This window comes from Nilaparvata lugens, chromosome 1 (assembly GCF_014356525.2).
Source record: "Nilaparvata lugens isolate BPH chromosome 1, ASM1435652v1, whole genome shotgun sequence".
NCBI classification, from domain to species: Eukaryota; Metazoa; Arthropoda; class Insecta; order Hemiptera; family Delphacidae; genus Nilaparvata; species Nilaparvata lugens.
The window spans coordinates 47,642,943-47,661,363 of record NC_052504.1 but is presented as its reverse complement, the minus strand read 5'-3'; positions in this window follow the sequence as shown (position 1 = coordinate 47,661,363).

The window sequence follows — 18,421 nt, the reverse complement described above, 5'->3', positions numbered from 1 at the left end:
GAGACAGCTGTTACACAATTTGAGTTCAACTTCCATTGTAGAGATTCTTGAACTCATTGTAAGAATTCTGTTGGAGCTAAGAGTCAGGACATAAGAATTATATTTATTTTGCCAATGAACTCGGTTTTCAGAAGAGTCTGAAATCACTATTAGCTAAAATTATAATGAAGCCTTCTTGATCAGTGTAGAGAATATTGGAGTAATAAAATGCTGACATTCATATTTTGTAATATTTGTTAACGACAGTATGTGATAATTTTTTTTAGGTATAAAACCCCGATTTAGGATTGTAAATCCTGGTCAGGGAACAAATTTCAAGATTGGATGGAAAGGATTATGAAGCCTCTCCATAAAATTATTGGAAATAGATTTACTAATAATCTTCATGTGGGCCAGTCCAACAGTGGCTGGATTTTAGCACAGAATTACAGAATTATAGGAGTTTTCTCTGATTCTAGTTAGACCAACACCTCACTCGTCAGCTGAGCACCATATTCATGTATGCTAATAAGAGCAGCTTTACAGACCCATAACTACAATAGAACCTCTATAACTTGTAGTTGACTCGACCAAGCGTTTACTACGAATTACGGAGGGTACGAATTATAGTAGCTATAATTGTGTAGGTGGAGGAAGAGGAAGTGAAGTAGGAGTAGAAAGAGACCGAGGAGGAATCTAATCATTAATAGGCTATGGATGGTGCTGAAGAAATCATTTGAATTATAGAATGTTTAAATGTTTAATGAGCGATCACATATATTATAAGGATGAAAATGGAAAATTATATGGGAATAGTTTATTAACTTTTAATCTGAAATTTTCAGAAAATATTGGCAGATTTTGAAAAATTCACATAAAAATGTTCAGAATTATTGACAGATTTTTAAGTATTTAATTGACTATATTACAAATATTGAAAGAATTTTTTTCTTTCGATTTCAAATTTTTGATCGCACTGAATGATCAATGCTAATAATAGATACCAATTTGAAAACAAAGTACACAACATGCAAAGGCTAAGAGCTCCCCAGCAGTTCAATGCAACTGCTGTATTACCGTAGCTGCTCAACAGGCAGGGCCATCGGCGCCAGCCAACTCATTGTGGCTCCTTTCTTGTCATGCTTGTACACACTTATTTGTTGACAATCGAATGGCTTCTGAGGTGATCATGAAACAACACAGAAAACTAAATAACAACCGCATTACCACATAAAATAAAATATGGCCATTGACTTACTCTGTGGATCATTCTCAAATTTTGGAAGGTAAAATGCAGAATGATTTGTATATTTTGAAATATTGGTTCGATCTAAATCATTTGACTCATTGAAGTACAAGAACTAGATAATAGCGAGAGTCACATATAAAGCGTTCTCATGCGTTTTCAGAATCGCCAGAGCAGGAAGCTCTCAGTTTAGATTGTGTTGGCACCAGTAAAAATGCTTGGAAAAACCGAATGAAAAAAGCGCTTCATGTGGCTTGGATTCACACACACCAGTGACAGTGGACAGTGAAAATGTAACTCCCACAAGTTCTGATGTTATTATCTATAGGCCTACTCACTTCGGGGATGAGATATTCTAATAATTTTCCCAATAATTATAAACCATTATAGCTTCCTATCAACTGGTCACTGAAAAATACTGAGTTATTAGTTGCATGCATCCATCATTGCATGCAATTTATAATCCACGGGAAAATACTATGCTCCGTTGAGCCAGCTGATTGATCTATATATATAAAAGTTAAAGTTTATCAATAAATAAATTACTTTTCAAAAAACAATTTTATTCAAAACATTACAAAGTTTAACATGAGGTCCGTTCGCTATGTGCGCTAGCAAGGAACTGAGCTCTGAATACAATATTGTCTTCCACTATGACTATGCTGACTAAACAAGTTAACTGTGATTCTATGCAGTTTTCACTCATATAACTCCTCCATCCCTAAAGAGAACATCAGGGGGTGGATGAGCTGCAAGAACGGGTTGCACATTTTTAAAGAATTCTTTATAAACAATTATGATAATAATTGCTTGAAGTACGATATACAGTAGAGAAGTCCATAGACTAATGCTTGTCGTAAAATTACTTTCTTCCCTTATGGGGGTGTACTTATTGACATCAATCGGATTAAAATCAAGATGTTCTAAATTAATTGTGAATTCTGGTTCCTGGTCTTCATTCATAGTATTAATAACGTTGTCTAGGTTCAATAACTTAGGTCTATACTTCGATTCAGACAAATGATTAAGTTTTTTACCATTATAATAAAATGTATTGTTGTTGCTATTGATTAAATAAACTCCTTTTACAGACTTTGTTATCATTTCTGATTGCTTGTCAATTTTTATAGTCTCCTCATTTGGAAAGATACACAAGTAGCTATTCAATTCTCGAATCCATTTGACAATACTATTATCTATTTTCATCTTACTATATTTACAATTTGATGTAGTTCCTGATTCAATAATTTATTTTTCGCAATTTAGTTTGTCATGATACAGATTTTCTATAGAACAAATAAAATTTGAATTTGTTTTTTTAGTACATTCACTAGTCAGACCTTCAATTAATATTTCTTTCTTTTTATAAATATCGTTTGACTTTAGTAAGTATCTGATTTTAGGTAGGACAGTTACGTATTCATTTCGAAACATATTAGGTACAGAAAACAACTTGTATAGGTTATAATGTGTCGTCTACAATATTGGTAAGTTCAAAAAGTAAATAATTTCTTTAGAAGTTAGTTTACAGTTTACATCTATTAAATTTTCTAATTGCCACATATTTTCCAATTCGGGTTTTAATGGTAATTTGTTCTGATAGTAACCAGCAATCTTGGTAATCTGATAGTACAATTCTCTGGTTGAAATAATACTAGGATGTAGAACTTTCAATTTACAAAATGTTAAAGAATTTTCAATATCTTGGATCAAACTTGATACAATGTTATATAAAATATTCAACTGGTTCAGCAAATCTCTAAATCTCTCTAGTTCTACATAGTCGCTAAGTTTATCATTTACAAATTTCAATTTATTCTCTAATTCATTAAAACTATAATTAACAATGTTTAAAGTCTGATTAAATTCAGCCATAATTTCTGAATTCAATGAATATTGGGCTGATATTTGATTTATTAAATTGTTTTGATTATCTTTCAAATGTTCAAGTAAATTATCATATCTTTCACTATCATACGAGTCTAAATTTCCAGTAATAAATTTTATTACAGCTCCTATTCCATTCACAAGTCCTCTTTTAGATCTCTTATTATTAGTTACACTTATAATGTCTAACTTATCTTCTATTACATTCTTAGTGTGATTAATAAATTTCAAATAGTTAACTATATCTCTTGCTTTACTACCGTTATCAGTTATATACTCTACATTTTTCATTATTGGAATCTTATCTCTAATATTCTCTGATACCTTATTTTAATACACATTCAAATTATCAATATGATCAAAAATACTATCTAATTCATAATAGTGTATGAAAGTGTGCTTTGAAATGTCTAATTTTGCTGAGCCTAAATCTGCTGCAATTATTCCTAGATTGTTACTTATATTCCGGAATTCTTCAGCTTGAGAAGAATGATTCGTCATACTCATTAGGCGGAGGAGGTACCTGGAAGAACAGGATTTGAATTAGGATCGATTGTTACTTGTTCAGTTCTTTGATTAGTTTGATTTTTGTTCATTTTCTTTAACTTTCTGGGTCGTTTTATTTTAGATAGATGAATTTTTTCTCTAGTGTTATGATGTCGGGGATTTATTTTGGCAGTTTTAAGTTCTCGATTCACTGATAGGAGAGTTTCTTTGTTGAATTTATTTTTTTGTTTTACTCTGTTTTTGCAGATTTCTCACGTGTCTTTTGGAATATTTGGTAGTTCCTCTCGATCTTTGTTCCTTTCGTTGATGACTTGTTCTTTTCTACTTTCATGTTAAGATACTCCTTCTTGAGAACAGGAGTAGTACCTGCTGGTACACAAGATCCTGCTGCTGGCAATTAAGGGACAGGTGGTGCTGGTGGATTCATTTTTAATAATTAATGATGAATATGTGGGTCAAAATGTCACAATAATAAAATAGTTCAAAAGATAAATGATTGTTTCTACTCACAAGATAATATCCAACATTGCACTATGATTTCTTAACACTATTTCACTGTTGACAATATGCACTTGACACAAATGATGTTCGCGACGACTTCTCAATGGTGAAAACCGACGAATTATTTCAATGTTTCAGAAAATTATTTTCACTAAATTTCACGAATTGACTAATTCTGAAGCCGTCCTACCGACTGCGCCAGTTAAAGTTTATCAACAAATAAATTACTTTTTAAAAAACAATTTTATTCATTACAAAACATTACAAAGTTTAACATGAGGTCCATTCGCTATGTGCGCTAGCAAGGAACTGAGCTCTGAATACAATATTGTCTTCCACTATGACTATGCTGACTAAACAAGATAACTGTGATTCTATGCAGTTTTCACTCATATATATATATATATATATATATATATATATATATATATATTATATATATATATATATATATTATATATATATATATATAAGCGAAATGGCACTCACTCACTCACTCACTCGCAGAACTTAAAATCTACTGGATCAAAAACGTTCAAATTTGGTAGGTTTGTTCAGTTGGCCCTTTAGAGGCGCACTAAGAACAGATTTGAAAAAAATTCCAAAGATACACCTGAAATCTGCGTTTTTCCAGCGTTTTCTCAGCTTTATCGAGAACAAATGGACAGAAAATGTTCAAATTCAGTACAGAAGCTCAGCTAGAGTGTAATAATGTTGTGTTAGAAGGAATTTGCAATAACGTCAAAGATATGCCCAAAATTAGCGTTTTTCCAGCGTTTTTTTTTTTTGCTTTTTCTCAGATTTATCAAGAACAAATGAACAGAAATTGTTCAAATTTAGTACAGAAGCTGAGCTAGGGTGTAATAATGTTGTGTTAGAAGGGATTTGAAATAACGCCAAAGATAAGTCCAAAATCTGCGATTTTATGCTCTTTCTCAGCTTTATCGAGAACAAATGAACAGAAAATGTTCGAATTTACTACAGAAGCTCAGCTGGGGTTTAATACGGTAATGTTGTGTTAGAAGGAATTTGAAATAACGCCAAGGATACACCCAAAATTAGCGTTTTTTTGCTTTTTCTCTGTTATTTCATCAAGTAATTGACAGAAAATTTCCAAATTTGGAGCTGAGATTTAGCTAGGATCTAAAAATTTTGTGATGAGGTGACTTTAATATTTCATCAAAGATACGCCCAAAATCAGCGTTTTTCCAACGTTTTTCTCAGCTCTTCCGCATTTTCTCAGTACTTTGACTTTCTGATGGAATGAAGCATGCTCAAATAAAAAATGCAGGCGAGCGAAGCGAGCCCGCTGATCTCATTTCCGGACGATCCAGTCGGGGGTCCAGGGGGTGGAGCCCCCTGGCTAGACGGATATGGCGAGCGAAGCGAGCCTGATGGCTAGTTATTAATAGATCTATGTGTGACTAGCAGGGCACCCGTGCTTCGCTAAGGGAGTTGAAATATCTGTATAATTCCATACGCATCAGGTAACAAAGTAATAATAATAATAATTTAATAATTTCTCTGATTGCCAATGAGTTGCAACCACAGGAGTTTATTGACAAAACATATTTATGATTGTTATATTATACATACAAAATTGCTAATACTAAACTTAGTTCTAATTATGATACCCCACTATAATAATATGTGTCGGGGTGATCATGATATTCTTTCCTAAAACATTTATAAAAAATTTAATTAGTAATTTTAGTTATAAAGGTTTGTTAGTTATTGAAGGTAGAATAAAAAGAAGACATTAGTTCATCCCATATCCTATTTACAATGAGCTCCTCAGTCTGGTAAATGCTACTATCATATAACCAATTTCGTACTGCTCTTTTAAATCTATTTATATTTATTCCGTCCTTAGCGATCTGCGGGATTGTATTGTAAATTCTAGGACCTAAATATTGTACAGATCTCTGACCGAAAGCTGTGTTCATTCTGGGAGCGAGAAGAAAATTCAGATTTCTAATTCTGGTGTTGTGGCTATGGAAAATTAAATCGGTAAAATTTGTATTCTTCTTAATATAAATTACTAAAACTAATACATATAACTGTCTGACGCTGAGAATTCTACTTTCGGTGAACAATTCACTTGTTGGAAAACGGTTGTTTCTGTTTGTCATAACCTTAAGAATACGTTTCTGAGCTTATTTAAAAATTGAATCTATTAAGTTGTAATTTGCTGCACCCCAAACCAACAGTCCATATCTCAAAAGTGACTTCACAAGAGAGAAATATACTATTTTAATCATATCTTTACTAATAATATGACGAAGCTGGTAGAACTTATAAATGAGCTTTTTTATTTTCCTAGTTGTGTACGATATATGCTCATCCCATTTCAATCGATCATCTACAAAATTATACCTAGATATTTAACATTATCAGAGCACTTAATGAGAGGACAATCACAGTTTCGACTCTCCCCTTTACTATAATGGAGCTTCATTGATGACTTTGATGGTTTGGTGCTATCAGTTACGGTATAGAAAAGATTAAGAAATTTGTTTTCCCTGCATTTAATGTTATCAGGTTGTTCCCCATCCATGTGGTGACCCTGGAGAGTTCTTTTTCTGCTGTTTGAAATACCTCATCCCAGTTTCTACCCTGGAAAAGCAGGGCCGTGTGATCTGCAAATGTTATTCCCCTACCTCTGATTCGAATGGAGCACAACTCATTTGCAAATATAAGATATGAAATTGGGCCCAAAACTGTTCCTAGAGGAATTCCAAATTCCATGGATCCTTCTGCACTCATGTGAATTCCAACTTTTGTTCTCTGCTGACGGTTGCTAAGGTAGGATTTGAACCACTCCAGAGTTGTATTTCTTATTCCTATTGCTTCAAGTTTTTTAAGTAATAAATCATGTGACACAGAGTCAAAGGCCTTATCCAGATCCAAAAATTCAGCTAAACACTTATTTTTTCCCTCTAGGTTATGGATAACCAATTTTGACAACTCCAGAACTGCTGATTCCGTACTTATTCCCTTACGAAAACCAAATTGGTTTGGAGAAATTATATTATACTTTTCCAGATAGCTCATCAACCGAACTTTCACTAACTTTTCCAGTATTTTTGATAAGTTACTTATTAGTGATATAGGCCTACAGTTACTTAAAATTAGCTTATCACCTCCCTTATTGATAGGTCTAAGAAAGGAAGATCAATTTAAGAAAGGAAGAAATTGATTTATATGGGATTCCTCGATATTCCAATGTTTTTAGGTGTAGGCAGGATGGTCGAGGGGCCGAAGTATTAGGTGTCTTTTATAGAGAGAATTTAAAAATAGAACATATAGATTATGATTTCGTATCTGCAGAATTAATATGTTTGGTAATAGATAGTGGGGAAAAATCAATATTAATAGTTGCATTTTATCGACCCCCTGATCAGAATATAAATCGTTTCAACGAAGAATTGGAAAAATTTCTTGGAATGAATAAAATTAAAAATAAGAATAATATAAGAATATTATAATGATGGGTGACAAATTTATGTTATTTAAATTATAGATATGAAGTGCAGGATTACCTGGGTGTGTTGTATTCTAATGGTCTATATAATAGTAACCAGAGGCCCACTAGAGAAGAGTTTTATAATAATGTGTTGGTTTCATATTGTTTGGACCATGTAAATGTTAAAGTAAACAATGAAAATCCTATTTAGCTTTTCTGATTGAGAATAAAATATCGCATCACTATTGGACAGGGGTGAAAACAAGTTCAATTGAATATCCTCTAATAGATAACATAGAGAACGACTATAAAAATTTTATTAGCACTAAAAAAGTAAATGAATTAATCCAAAAAGAGAACTGGTGGCCAATACTAGATTTGAGAGACCCATCAGATATAAATATAGTGTGGTCCTTGAAAAATTTAACAACATCTATGATAAAAGTACTATTAAGATTAAAATAAATGAAAAAAAAGAACAGAATCCTTGGTTTAATAACAATATCAAGCAATTGTTTGAAAATAAAAATCTCACATGGCCAAGGTTGAAGAGAGATGGAAATAATGTGGAACTAATGAGGAATCAATTTAAAACACTCAGAAACGAACTGACAAATAAGATTTGTATAGAAAAAAGAAATTATTACCATGAATTGTTTTCTAAAAGTTTCAATAATACAAAAAAAACTTGGGAAATTATCAATCAATTTATCAATAAAAAAGCGAAAACCAAAAATAATAGAATCAATAAAGAATATAATTTCAAAGTTAAAATGATAAAAGCATACAAGACTTTACAGAAAATTTTAAAAATAATCTCAAATTTATTTAGCATCCATGAAAGAATGGGGGACATTTTACTCTAGGAAAGAAGTGATAAGAATTCAATCAATTCAGACTATTGAGGAGAGGAAAGGTCACAAATCCTTTCTTGTATGGTAAACACACATACTTCTTGTTGATCTTTCTAACTAGCCAACATTTCCAGTGTGACAGATTTCTCACTTTGTAGATACCTAGATATGAGCTTGGGAGCGGATTGTCATATAAATAAGACTTGTCAGTAAATGTCTTCCCAATAGCAACCATTTCTTCCCTCTCATTGGAGTCCACAACAGGAATCTTCTTCTGCTAATGAAATTTTAAATTTCTCAAATACTACGGTAATGATTTATATTGTGGAGGACCACAAAGAGCCAGCAAAGGACCGCTGCTGTGTGCTGATTTTTCATCAAAAAATGGAAAGGTTGTTGATGCAATTTTTCCCCTTACATTTTCACATTGCAATATGAATTTTTCTGCCAACCTTTTTGATATTTGTTCTAGGGGTTATTTTCCCTCCTGATCAATTTTTTGAGTGTTTGAAGGTGGTTCTCGAATTGAAAGCTGATATGTCATTGAGGGTGAAACGTTCAATAATAGCCATAAAGTTGTCAGCGTAATCCACTAGATGGAATAGACCATGAAAATTGTGTGTGATTAGTAGTTGATCACCATACAAAAATGCAACCATCTTCACAAAATGCACTAACAATTTTCTTGAATTATCACGAACCTCTTCATCTTTGCATAACTTTGGACTGAGTAGAATATTGTTATGGCAATATGTAATTCCAAGAGACTTGTGTATCTCTCATCATTTAACACTCCTCTTAAAACAACAGGACCAGCATAAATTTGGAACATCCTGAATTCAGTGGCTTTCCACCTCAGAAAAACTGTCAAATTTCGAAGTTTTCTGGCAAATTCTGATGGGAAAGCAGAAGCCAGCAAGTCAAGATCCCCTGACAGTGTGGATCTGTTGTTATACTTGACAACCTTGATAACTTCAAGGATTTAGTACCTGAAGTCCATGTAACAAGTAGTGTTCTTACAATGTTCTTACAACTCCTAAGCAAACCAAATGCATGTAATCAAGCACAAATGACTTGACAAAGTGTATGCTAGGAATTTATTATAAAGGCGTGTATTTGCTGCAGTAGTGTTTTGTCAGTTTTGTTTTTGAAGTTTGAAATCATCAAGGGCAATCTGACTCTAAAAAGACTCTTCCCTTCTCTACTGTTGTACCCTTTATTGTACATCTTGTGCATGAGTAGAAGCCACCATGTCCAATTACACCCATAATAATGTAACTTTTAGCTGGAGCATCACAACAGAAACCAGCCGATGATTTTTCTATATGACCATTTACAATGTCAACTCCATCATTCAACAGTTTGTTGATCTCATTGACAAAGGGCATCAAAAACAACTTAATACTTCTTGGTAGTAAATGCCTACTGGGACTCCTCTCAATTTTGTAATATTCAAAACTGATACAAGAATTGGATACAGCTCGCCCTGGCTAGGCTACTCTTAAAAGGTGGTAAGCCATCTACATTCACCAGCAATTCTACTTTGTTGATATTTTCAGCAAGATTTGACAGCAATGTTATTAATTGATCTTCAAGCCCCAGATGAACATAACAACCTGGGTCAAGCTTATATTTCACTATTTTGGTGGGAGTGTTAAGGAATGTCCTTCCACAACTCGGCAAATCCACAAAACATGCATGAGATTTTAAGCCCTCCAGAAAAGCATCCATGGAAGAATGGGGGACTCCCATAACGGAATTGTTGAAATATATTGAAAAATATATATTCTTCCACAATGGAAGAATATAGTCAACAGCCTATTTCTAGAGAAATTCAATCATACTACACCGTTCGATGAATCAATACTATGGCTAGCAGAGTTGCTGGATGTTGAAGGGGGGTTAACTTCTTCTGTTGGTGAACTATCAACTTCGCTGTTAGTATCATCAGAAACATAATTGGGCACTTCACTTTCACATGAACTAGAAGTGGGGGAAGAATGAGGAAGGAGAAGATAAACTTCACTCAAAAGGTTTGCATGAAACTCTCCAGGGTCTATTTGTGGGATTACAATAGAGGAGGGTGATTTTGCCAAACCCTGAGGAGATGAGTTATCATTAGAGCTGCTATCAGATAGCCAATATGTTGGCTGTTTTTGAGAATTGCATCTCCTCCATTTTGTTGTTTTGGACAACCTATGGTAGCCCAAACCAAATGACTCCTTTGACATTTTCAAGCTGACGTGGCTTCAAGGTCTGTGATGGGTCCAAGTATATTTTTATCCTTGGACAGGGAAACAGGTTGTTGGAAAGGGTCAGCTATTGTTCCTAGGTCTATGAATGCTCATTGTTAATTATTAATCATTATTCATTCATTTTAACTGTAATCAGCTGTGCTGAATAGTTAGTTGTGTTTTTCTGTCTCTAAATTTTGTAAAATTATTCAAAAAATTTCCAATAAATGATGATTTGAGTGTGATATTTTTGTTTTTTATTCTGTTTTCAACTGTCAAAATTCAAAAATCTTAGTATTCGTTGTTTTTCAGTGAAAATGGACCAAATTTTAGTAAAGTGAAATCATAACCCTATTTTGGACTTTTAAAACGTTATCTAAATTTGGGAGAGAATCGTACAAGGAGTATCCTTAGTATTTCTCTCCCAATCAGTGTTTCTTTGTAAAAAATATAAATAAGGAACTAAATAAATAAATAATGGCTAGTATGAAAGTTGGAACCAAAGGTAATTTATCATCTAAAGAGAGCACGATTTGGAGTAATGTGGAGTACTACGATACACATGCTTATAGGCAAGTAAACCTATGGATTTAGGACTATGATAATAATTGCTATACTAGTGTTATTACAAAGCGTCTCTAATCTATCTTTACTCAAATTCATCCTCATCTATCTCTTCTAATTTTAGTTATCAGTAAATAAATATTACTTTTTATAGAGTGAAAATATGACTTAATATGCTAAATAGCTTGAAATAGCTACCTGAATTTCTTCCATCCATCCTTCGTCTTTCAGTAAGTGTAGATAGTCTTGAATACTGCTCTGTAAACGCATTGAGAAATCATACTCTCTAGAGGTCTTTCTGTCTATGGTAAAAGAAAACTATTATGTGTTTGTCTATGGTAAAAGTAAAAGATTACCTGTGTGCCGTAGACAGATAGATCTCTAGATTATGATTTCTTAATGCTTTTACTTTATTTTCTTGTCAAATGAACTATACTAGGTACTGAAACTCAAGGTTTGATTCGAAATAAGAATTTTGTGGTGTAATGAAAGTTTGAAGTGTAATTTTATAGCAGTTTCATACCGGCCAGTACGGGGTTGAAATAATACGACCGGTACAGATCCATAAAATATCTACTCCGAAACGTGCTCTCTATAGTTCACAGCAACAGGGAAGGCTCAAAATCAAGAAAATGGTCATACTCTCCAACTATTATAGAACAATAGAAAAGGGATGAAGGAAGAAATATTGCCAACTTTATAAACAATAGGACAACCCTTTCTGATCCCATCAGCCTGTTGCATTTTCTACCTTCAGGTAGAAAACACAGTTGGACCCACCAGAGACCTCAATGCCGCTGACATAACTGTAAATTAAGAATTGCTATCAAAAAATAAAATTACTTACAACACTACAAGACAATATTTATACACACAGTGTTACTTAGGCACAGGCGGCTATTTCGAAAAAGCTAAATGACAACAGGGCCCAATTTCACAACGTACCATAACAAGTCTTGTTACTAACTTTTTATGTGAGTAATCACGCCCTGACTTAAATCGTGGGCACCTTTTTTCAGAACATTCTGTATAGGCCTACCCAAAAAATGAGTTCAAAAATAATTAGTTTAAAAAAATGTTCTTAGTCAATAACTCAATACTTGAAATAATAATCATTGAGTTCCAATAAGAAAACACTATTTCAGCTGTGTTCTGTCTAGTTTTTTCAAATTGGTTTTTAATGCCTGAGGGTGGGGAATTTTTATATGTTCACCTCCTTACTACCCTCAACAAAACTGCGGGGTCAAAAATTGTCTCCCAAACTTTTCCCTCTATAACCCTTCCTTGACTGGACTATTTATATAGTTGACAGTTGAAATGCCATTTACTCTGTATTATAAATGTGCGGATTGTTTGAGCAGAGAAATTTCAAGTACTGTGTGTCTTGAGCTTGAGTACATTGAAATCGAGAAGAGTAATTTTACTAAGTACCTTGACATTTTAGTTGATGAGAATTTGAATTGGAAAATCTAAATTTATTGCAGTATGGGGTTACATTGTGGGGAGGTACTTATTATTCATCTATGAAACCACTGTTAATTACACAAAAAAGTTAGAGTAATGCGCTGTTTAAAGGAAGTCGAGAACATGCTCAACCCCTTTTTTCTCAACTACTGCTTGTGTTTCCCTTAAGACATCTACATGTATTTCGTTTTATGAGGGCTTTCTATTTGAGAAGTGGTAATCTAGTGAGTACTGTAATACTATGGTATATTCTCAAAGATTGCTGAATACCCAGACAACTGTAATACCAAGACCATACAAAAAATCATTTGATTACTTAGCTCCAAAAATATGGAATAAAATTGAACCAATTGAGAAAAATTTGAGGTAAGACATTTATTAGAAAAGTATAATTATCAAGCAATTTCTCATGAGCATAGTTTTTATTGAAAATTGGATTAGATCATTGGGCTAATGGCACTTTATTTTTTATTTTTTCAAGATTTATGTTTCTGTTACTTTTTTCAAAAGGAAATTTTTGTGATTAAGTGAGTATTGGGCTTGACTAACTCTTATTTTTGTCAAAATCAAGTTTGGTGATCCCAACACAATTTTCATTACAGGGGTACCACACATTATTGTTTCTTGTACCATACAGTATAGTAGGCTAATGTAATATGTAGTATGTAGTAATATAATTGTGTAACATAGAAATATTATATTGTTTCGTTTTTTTAAAGGAATATGAATTTTTAATATTCGTTTTTTTAGCATAAGTAGTTGGAAAATGTGCCTAATGACTTTTGGTTATATTATTAGGACTGCATATGGAGATATTTACCAATAATCTATGATATTCGATAGTATTTTCTCATTTGGACTACTTTTATCGTGATTAATTCGACTTCAAAAACTTGATACTTTTCGGGGACAATATTTCACTTTCCACTCTGTATATGTATTTTTTCCGATGACACCCCCGCCGTAGAACATAAAGCATTCAACCAGATTTCATTTCATAGCTTTAGAAAGTTTCCACAACACTGTGCCAATAATATCAGTGTTTATTCACTGTAAAGACACTCACAGTGTGAAAAAGTAAAATTTTGTCCCCAAAAAATCAGATTTCAAGAGTTTAAAGTTATATTTAAGTAGTTTCATAGTATAAGTTTTGTATGAGCTTTTGTAATGAGAAGAATCTTTCGAATACGGAATTGTAGTATAATTTTTTTGGAGCCCCCAAATAGCTGAATTGATCTGATATCTTTAATATTAATATAATTACATACGATTTCATGAAAATCGGCATATTTTTGCGCGATCTTGTTTTTTTCATGTTTAGAAACATTTTTGAGATTTTCATTATGGATTTTCTCTCTCTACTCATCATTAAGAAGAGATTGATACCATTTCCAAGTCTGTACCTTCAAGGAGTCATGAGTTACACGGTTTTCTAATTGTTAGGTTTGGCATATGGTGGAAATAGTTATTTGTGCAACTAGTGCGCAAAGTGAAAGTTTGCTGCACAGAAAGAAAGTTTACGCCCAAGCCGTATGCGAGGGCGGAATGGCTTCTTGAGTGCAGCAGAGGAACTTTGCTCACATATTTCACATTAAACTTTTCCTACAGTTACTATTGAATATGAGAAGTGGTTGATTATGGGTAAAATGATGGCTGAAATCCATCAAATGTTTGTGTGTGTGTGATGCTGTTATTAATAACAACAACCTTAATTCATTTAAAAATTAATAATCCAATTGAAGTTGAAGATTCTCAGCCAAAGTTCTCATTTTTATTCATTCAAGAGTCAGAAAAAATACAGATAGAACAAAAAATCACATTCATAATACACGCCAACAGCTGATTGGGATGGCTGCAAGATGGCTGAACCGACAAGCGCGCGACCTAGCGGGAAGAATCGTACCTAAGTTTGTTTCATCCAGCTAAAAAGTACTGGAACAGGATTCAGAAATTTAGACTTTTGCTCAAATTACCGGGAAAAATGCTCAAAGGAAACTGAAAAATATTTATAAAAATAACATAGACAACAGAGAATATTATTATTGTAGCATTCTTATGTTTTTTATCATTTTTATTCATATGGATATTGAACGGTAATCATTCAACCTCAAAATTCGAATTTTATAATGTATATTTGCTACTTTTCTCATTGATTGCAGTTGAAATAATAATTATCAATAGAAAAGAACTATTATTTATTATTAAATGATGAGAATTCGTAAATGATGATTATTTAATTATGATTTAGATGAACATTATTCTTGTTTTGGATTTCTAGATTGGGATTTTATCATAAATGTAGGGTAGCCATTGAAATGATTATTATCTAAATCTAACCACAGTCATTGTTACCAACTTAATTTTTGTTTTCGTGCACTAACCCACCAACTATTTTGTGTTGCCATGTTACGCAAAGAGTAATACTTTGCGCACTAGAGCGGAAAAGTGATTCTTTGCGTTCTGTAATCAGTGCAGGAATGGTCACTTTTCAAGGTAGCTGTAGGAAAAAGCGTTTTTTCCACTGCAAACAGTACTTTTTGCTTTTACCGATGACGCTCCAGCCGTAAAATATGCACAGCCTTCAATCAGATGTCATTTTGAAGCTTTGGAAATATTCTACAACACTGTGCCAATAATACTAGTGTATGTCTACTGCGAATACATATACAGAGTGGAAAGTGAAATATTTTCTCCGAAAAGCATAATATGTTTTAAGTTTTTGAAGTTGAATTAATCACGATAAAAGTAGTCCAAATGAGACGATTCTATCGATTATCAAATCTTGGTTAATTCTAAACACTTTGGTAGGCTTGTAGAATCAATTTGATATCTCTCACAATAACTGAATAGCAAGCGATATAAAAAATGTCTGTCAATAATGACCGCCATCTTCCATTTTTTAATGATTTCAAATATTTTCGCTGTTTCATCATCAATATTCTTATTCAGCTTGTTGTAACGAAGAAATTGAGACTATTTGCAAGTCTCTACGTTGAAGTATTCATGAAAAATCGATTTTATAGTTCTACCTATTGATTTATTGAGCGAACATGGCTTGAAGATCTGCATCAAACAAGCCACCAGGGTAACAACAGAGACATCAACATGCCTGGATCACATATTAACAAACTCCAAACAACAGATACATCCAATAATATATACCACTCTAGCATCACAGATCATTTTATCACCGTTTTGGGTCTACAAGATGTCCGGGAGCAAGTAACAGAGCGAATCTACATGAAACCGATTCCACAAACCGAAAAACAATTAATTTAGCTGGTCTAAGAACATGTCTAGCAGAGGAGCTAGACTCATCTTAATTAAATTAATTTCACTTCATACCAACTTAAGAGCACTTGAGTTACAGAGCACTTTATATTTATTTCCGATTTCAATGTACCCCAGTGTTTCCTTAGTTTCCTTAGAATTAGTGCTTGCACAGATAAATTCATTGAGAGTGTTATCTATCTGTTTTGACAACGTTTTCGATTCGTTTCAATCATGGAACTTTACAAATTTATTATTAAAATTCAAATCATCTTCATCTAAGTCTTGCATTTGCTAATAAAGTTGCGATGGAACTCAAATGTAGTACCTATATTGAAAAAAATTGAAGGATGAAACTCACAAAAATTATGTACCTAATTTATTAATCCGTTATTAGTAAATGTTAATTATGAGCTATTAATCCATGCTGCTCTATGCTACTCGGTAAGAAAATATAATATAATTATTGCCTACATAACCCCTCTATCCTATTATATTAAGCGAGCAATATCTGTATATTTGTTTATATTTTTATATCTGGTTATCTAGTTATTTTAATATTTTTATATATGTGTTCATCTTGTTATTTATGTTCAACAGATCTCGAAAACGGCTTTAACGATTTTCACGAAATTTGGAACATAGTAGGTTCATGATATAAAAATATGATACAGGTCTCATCCCTGGGAAAACTCGCTGAAGGACATGAAAAGGATAACAATTATTCATCCTTGGAAAAACAGATGATAATTTCGTAGTCTGTCGATAACAGAAGATGTGAGTGCCTGTGTGGGAGAGAGACAGAATTATTTCCAGCTGTGTAATTAATCAGCGAGAAATTTTATCTAGCTAGACAATTTAATCGACTTATCAACATACATACATATATATACTATATATATATATATATAATATATATATATATATATATATATATATATATAGTAATCTGATTTGTTGACATGACATGATAATCCTAAACTAGCTAGAGTATATAATAATTTTCAAATTTGATCATTATTTGACAATTTTAAGTAATTAGTGAGTGTTATTGAATTTGGTTTGTAAATAATCTAAATTAGAACTTTTTTGTTTTCAAATGTTTGAACTAAAAATTGAACCTGAATTCAAGTGTATGGAACATAACCTACTTCCTGGACTATGTATAGAGTATATAAACCAAAATTCGGGGAAAAAACAGTTTTGGGCTGAGCCTGTTAGTCCTTCCCCAATCATTTTAAAAATTGTGTTTGGTTTATCAAAAGTCAATAAATAAATAACGAGCGAAGCTCGGTGCCCCGATATTAATAGTGATAAATAATCGTTTTTTCTTCATTGATTGGATTGAATGATTCTATATTCTCACCCCCGACATATATAATTTATTTATTCATTTATTGGATAGAGCAAACAATACAATACTTGGAAAAAGAAAGAAAGAACAGGCTATTATCAAAAACTTTGAATGCAATAAAAATAGGCTAACTAAGAAAAATAACAATAAAAATCTGTGATATGTGTCATCTACATGAAAACAGGAAAGTACAATATATGACCATGTTCAGTCGATTCACTTTTTCCTTTCAAATTATTCCACCCCGACTTTTTATCGGGTTTTCTGAACCCTTTCCTGTTCATGTCTCATTATAATCAGCCTATTACATGATAAACCATGTTTCATGAGGTATTTTTTCTCCTCATCTTATCTTCCTAGCCGATTCCACCTAGAACAAGTAGTTTTGTTCATATATTGTTTGTTCTTTATACATTGTTATTCGTACTCTTCTTTCGCATTGTAATGAGTAATGTGTGAGAGATTGGTGTTCTCATAAATGTTATTGTTACAGCTGCTACAAAACGGTGCTGGCCGAAGGGAGAATTAAAGCAGGTCCAGTTGAAAGCGGCTACATGGCTTGCACAAGCCCAATCAAAGTTGGACAAAATGTAAGCATTCATCTTACAATCAATTTCTCTAGAAAATCTGCATTGGAAAAATGTATTACACGACCATCTTCCCATTCGAAAAATATGAGCTAGGATTCAATATGACTGATCCTAGATGGCGGACCAAATTTTTAATGTCATGATTCAGTGGAAAATTTTTTATTTTAGCACGATCCCCCACGTCACCGACCATCAAATTACCTCTATGAAAAGTATCAAGCCGTTTCCAAACTTTTTACTCACTTTGTATTGAGCTGTTTCCTGAATAGGTCATCTTTCACCCAAGGTTATTAAAAAGAAGGTTGTTCCATAACTTCCTGATATTGGGACGAAATGAAAATTGGGTGGAGAGACTAGAATATTTGAAGTGCTGCAGATCAGAAATTCTAGTGCGAATGTCCTTGTCTTTTCAGCAAAAATATCATTTATGTTGTTATCTTGTTACACTTCTCAAAATAGATCACTTCACTTGGTTTCTACTTAGACTAAATCAAATAAAAAGATC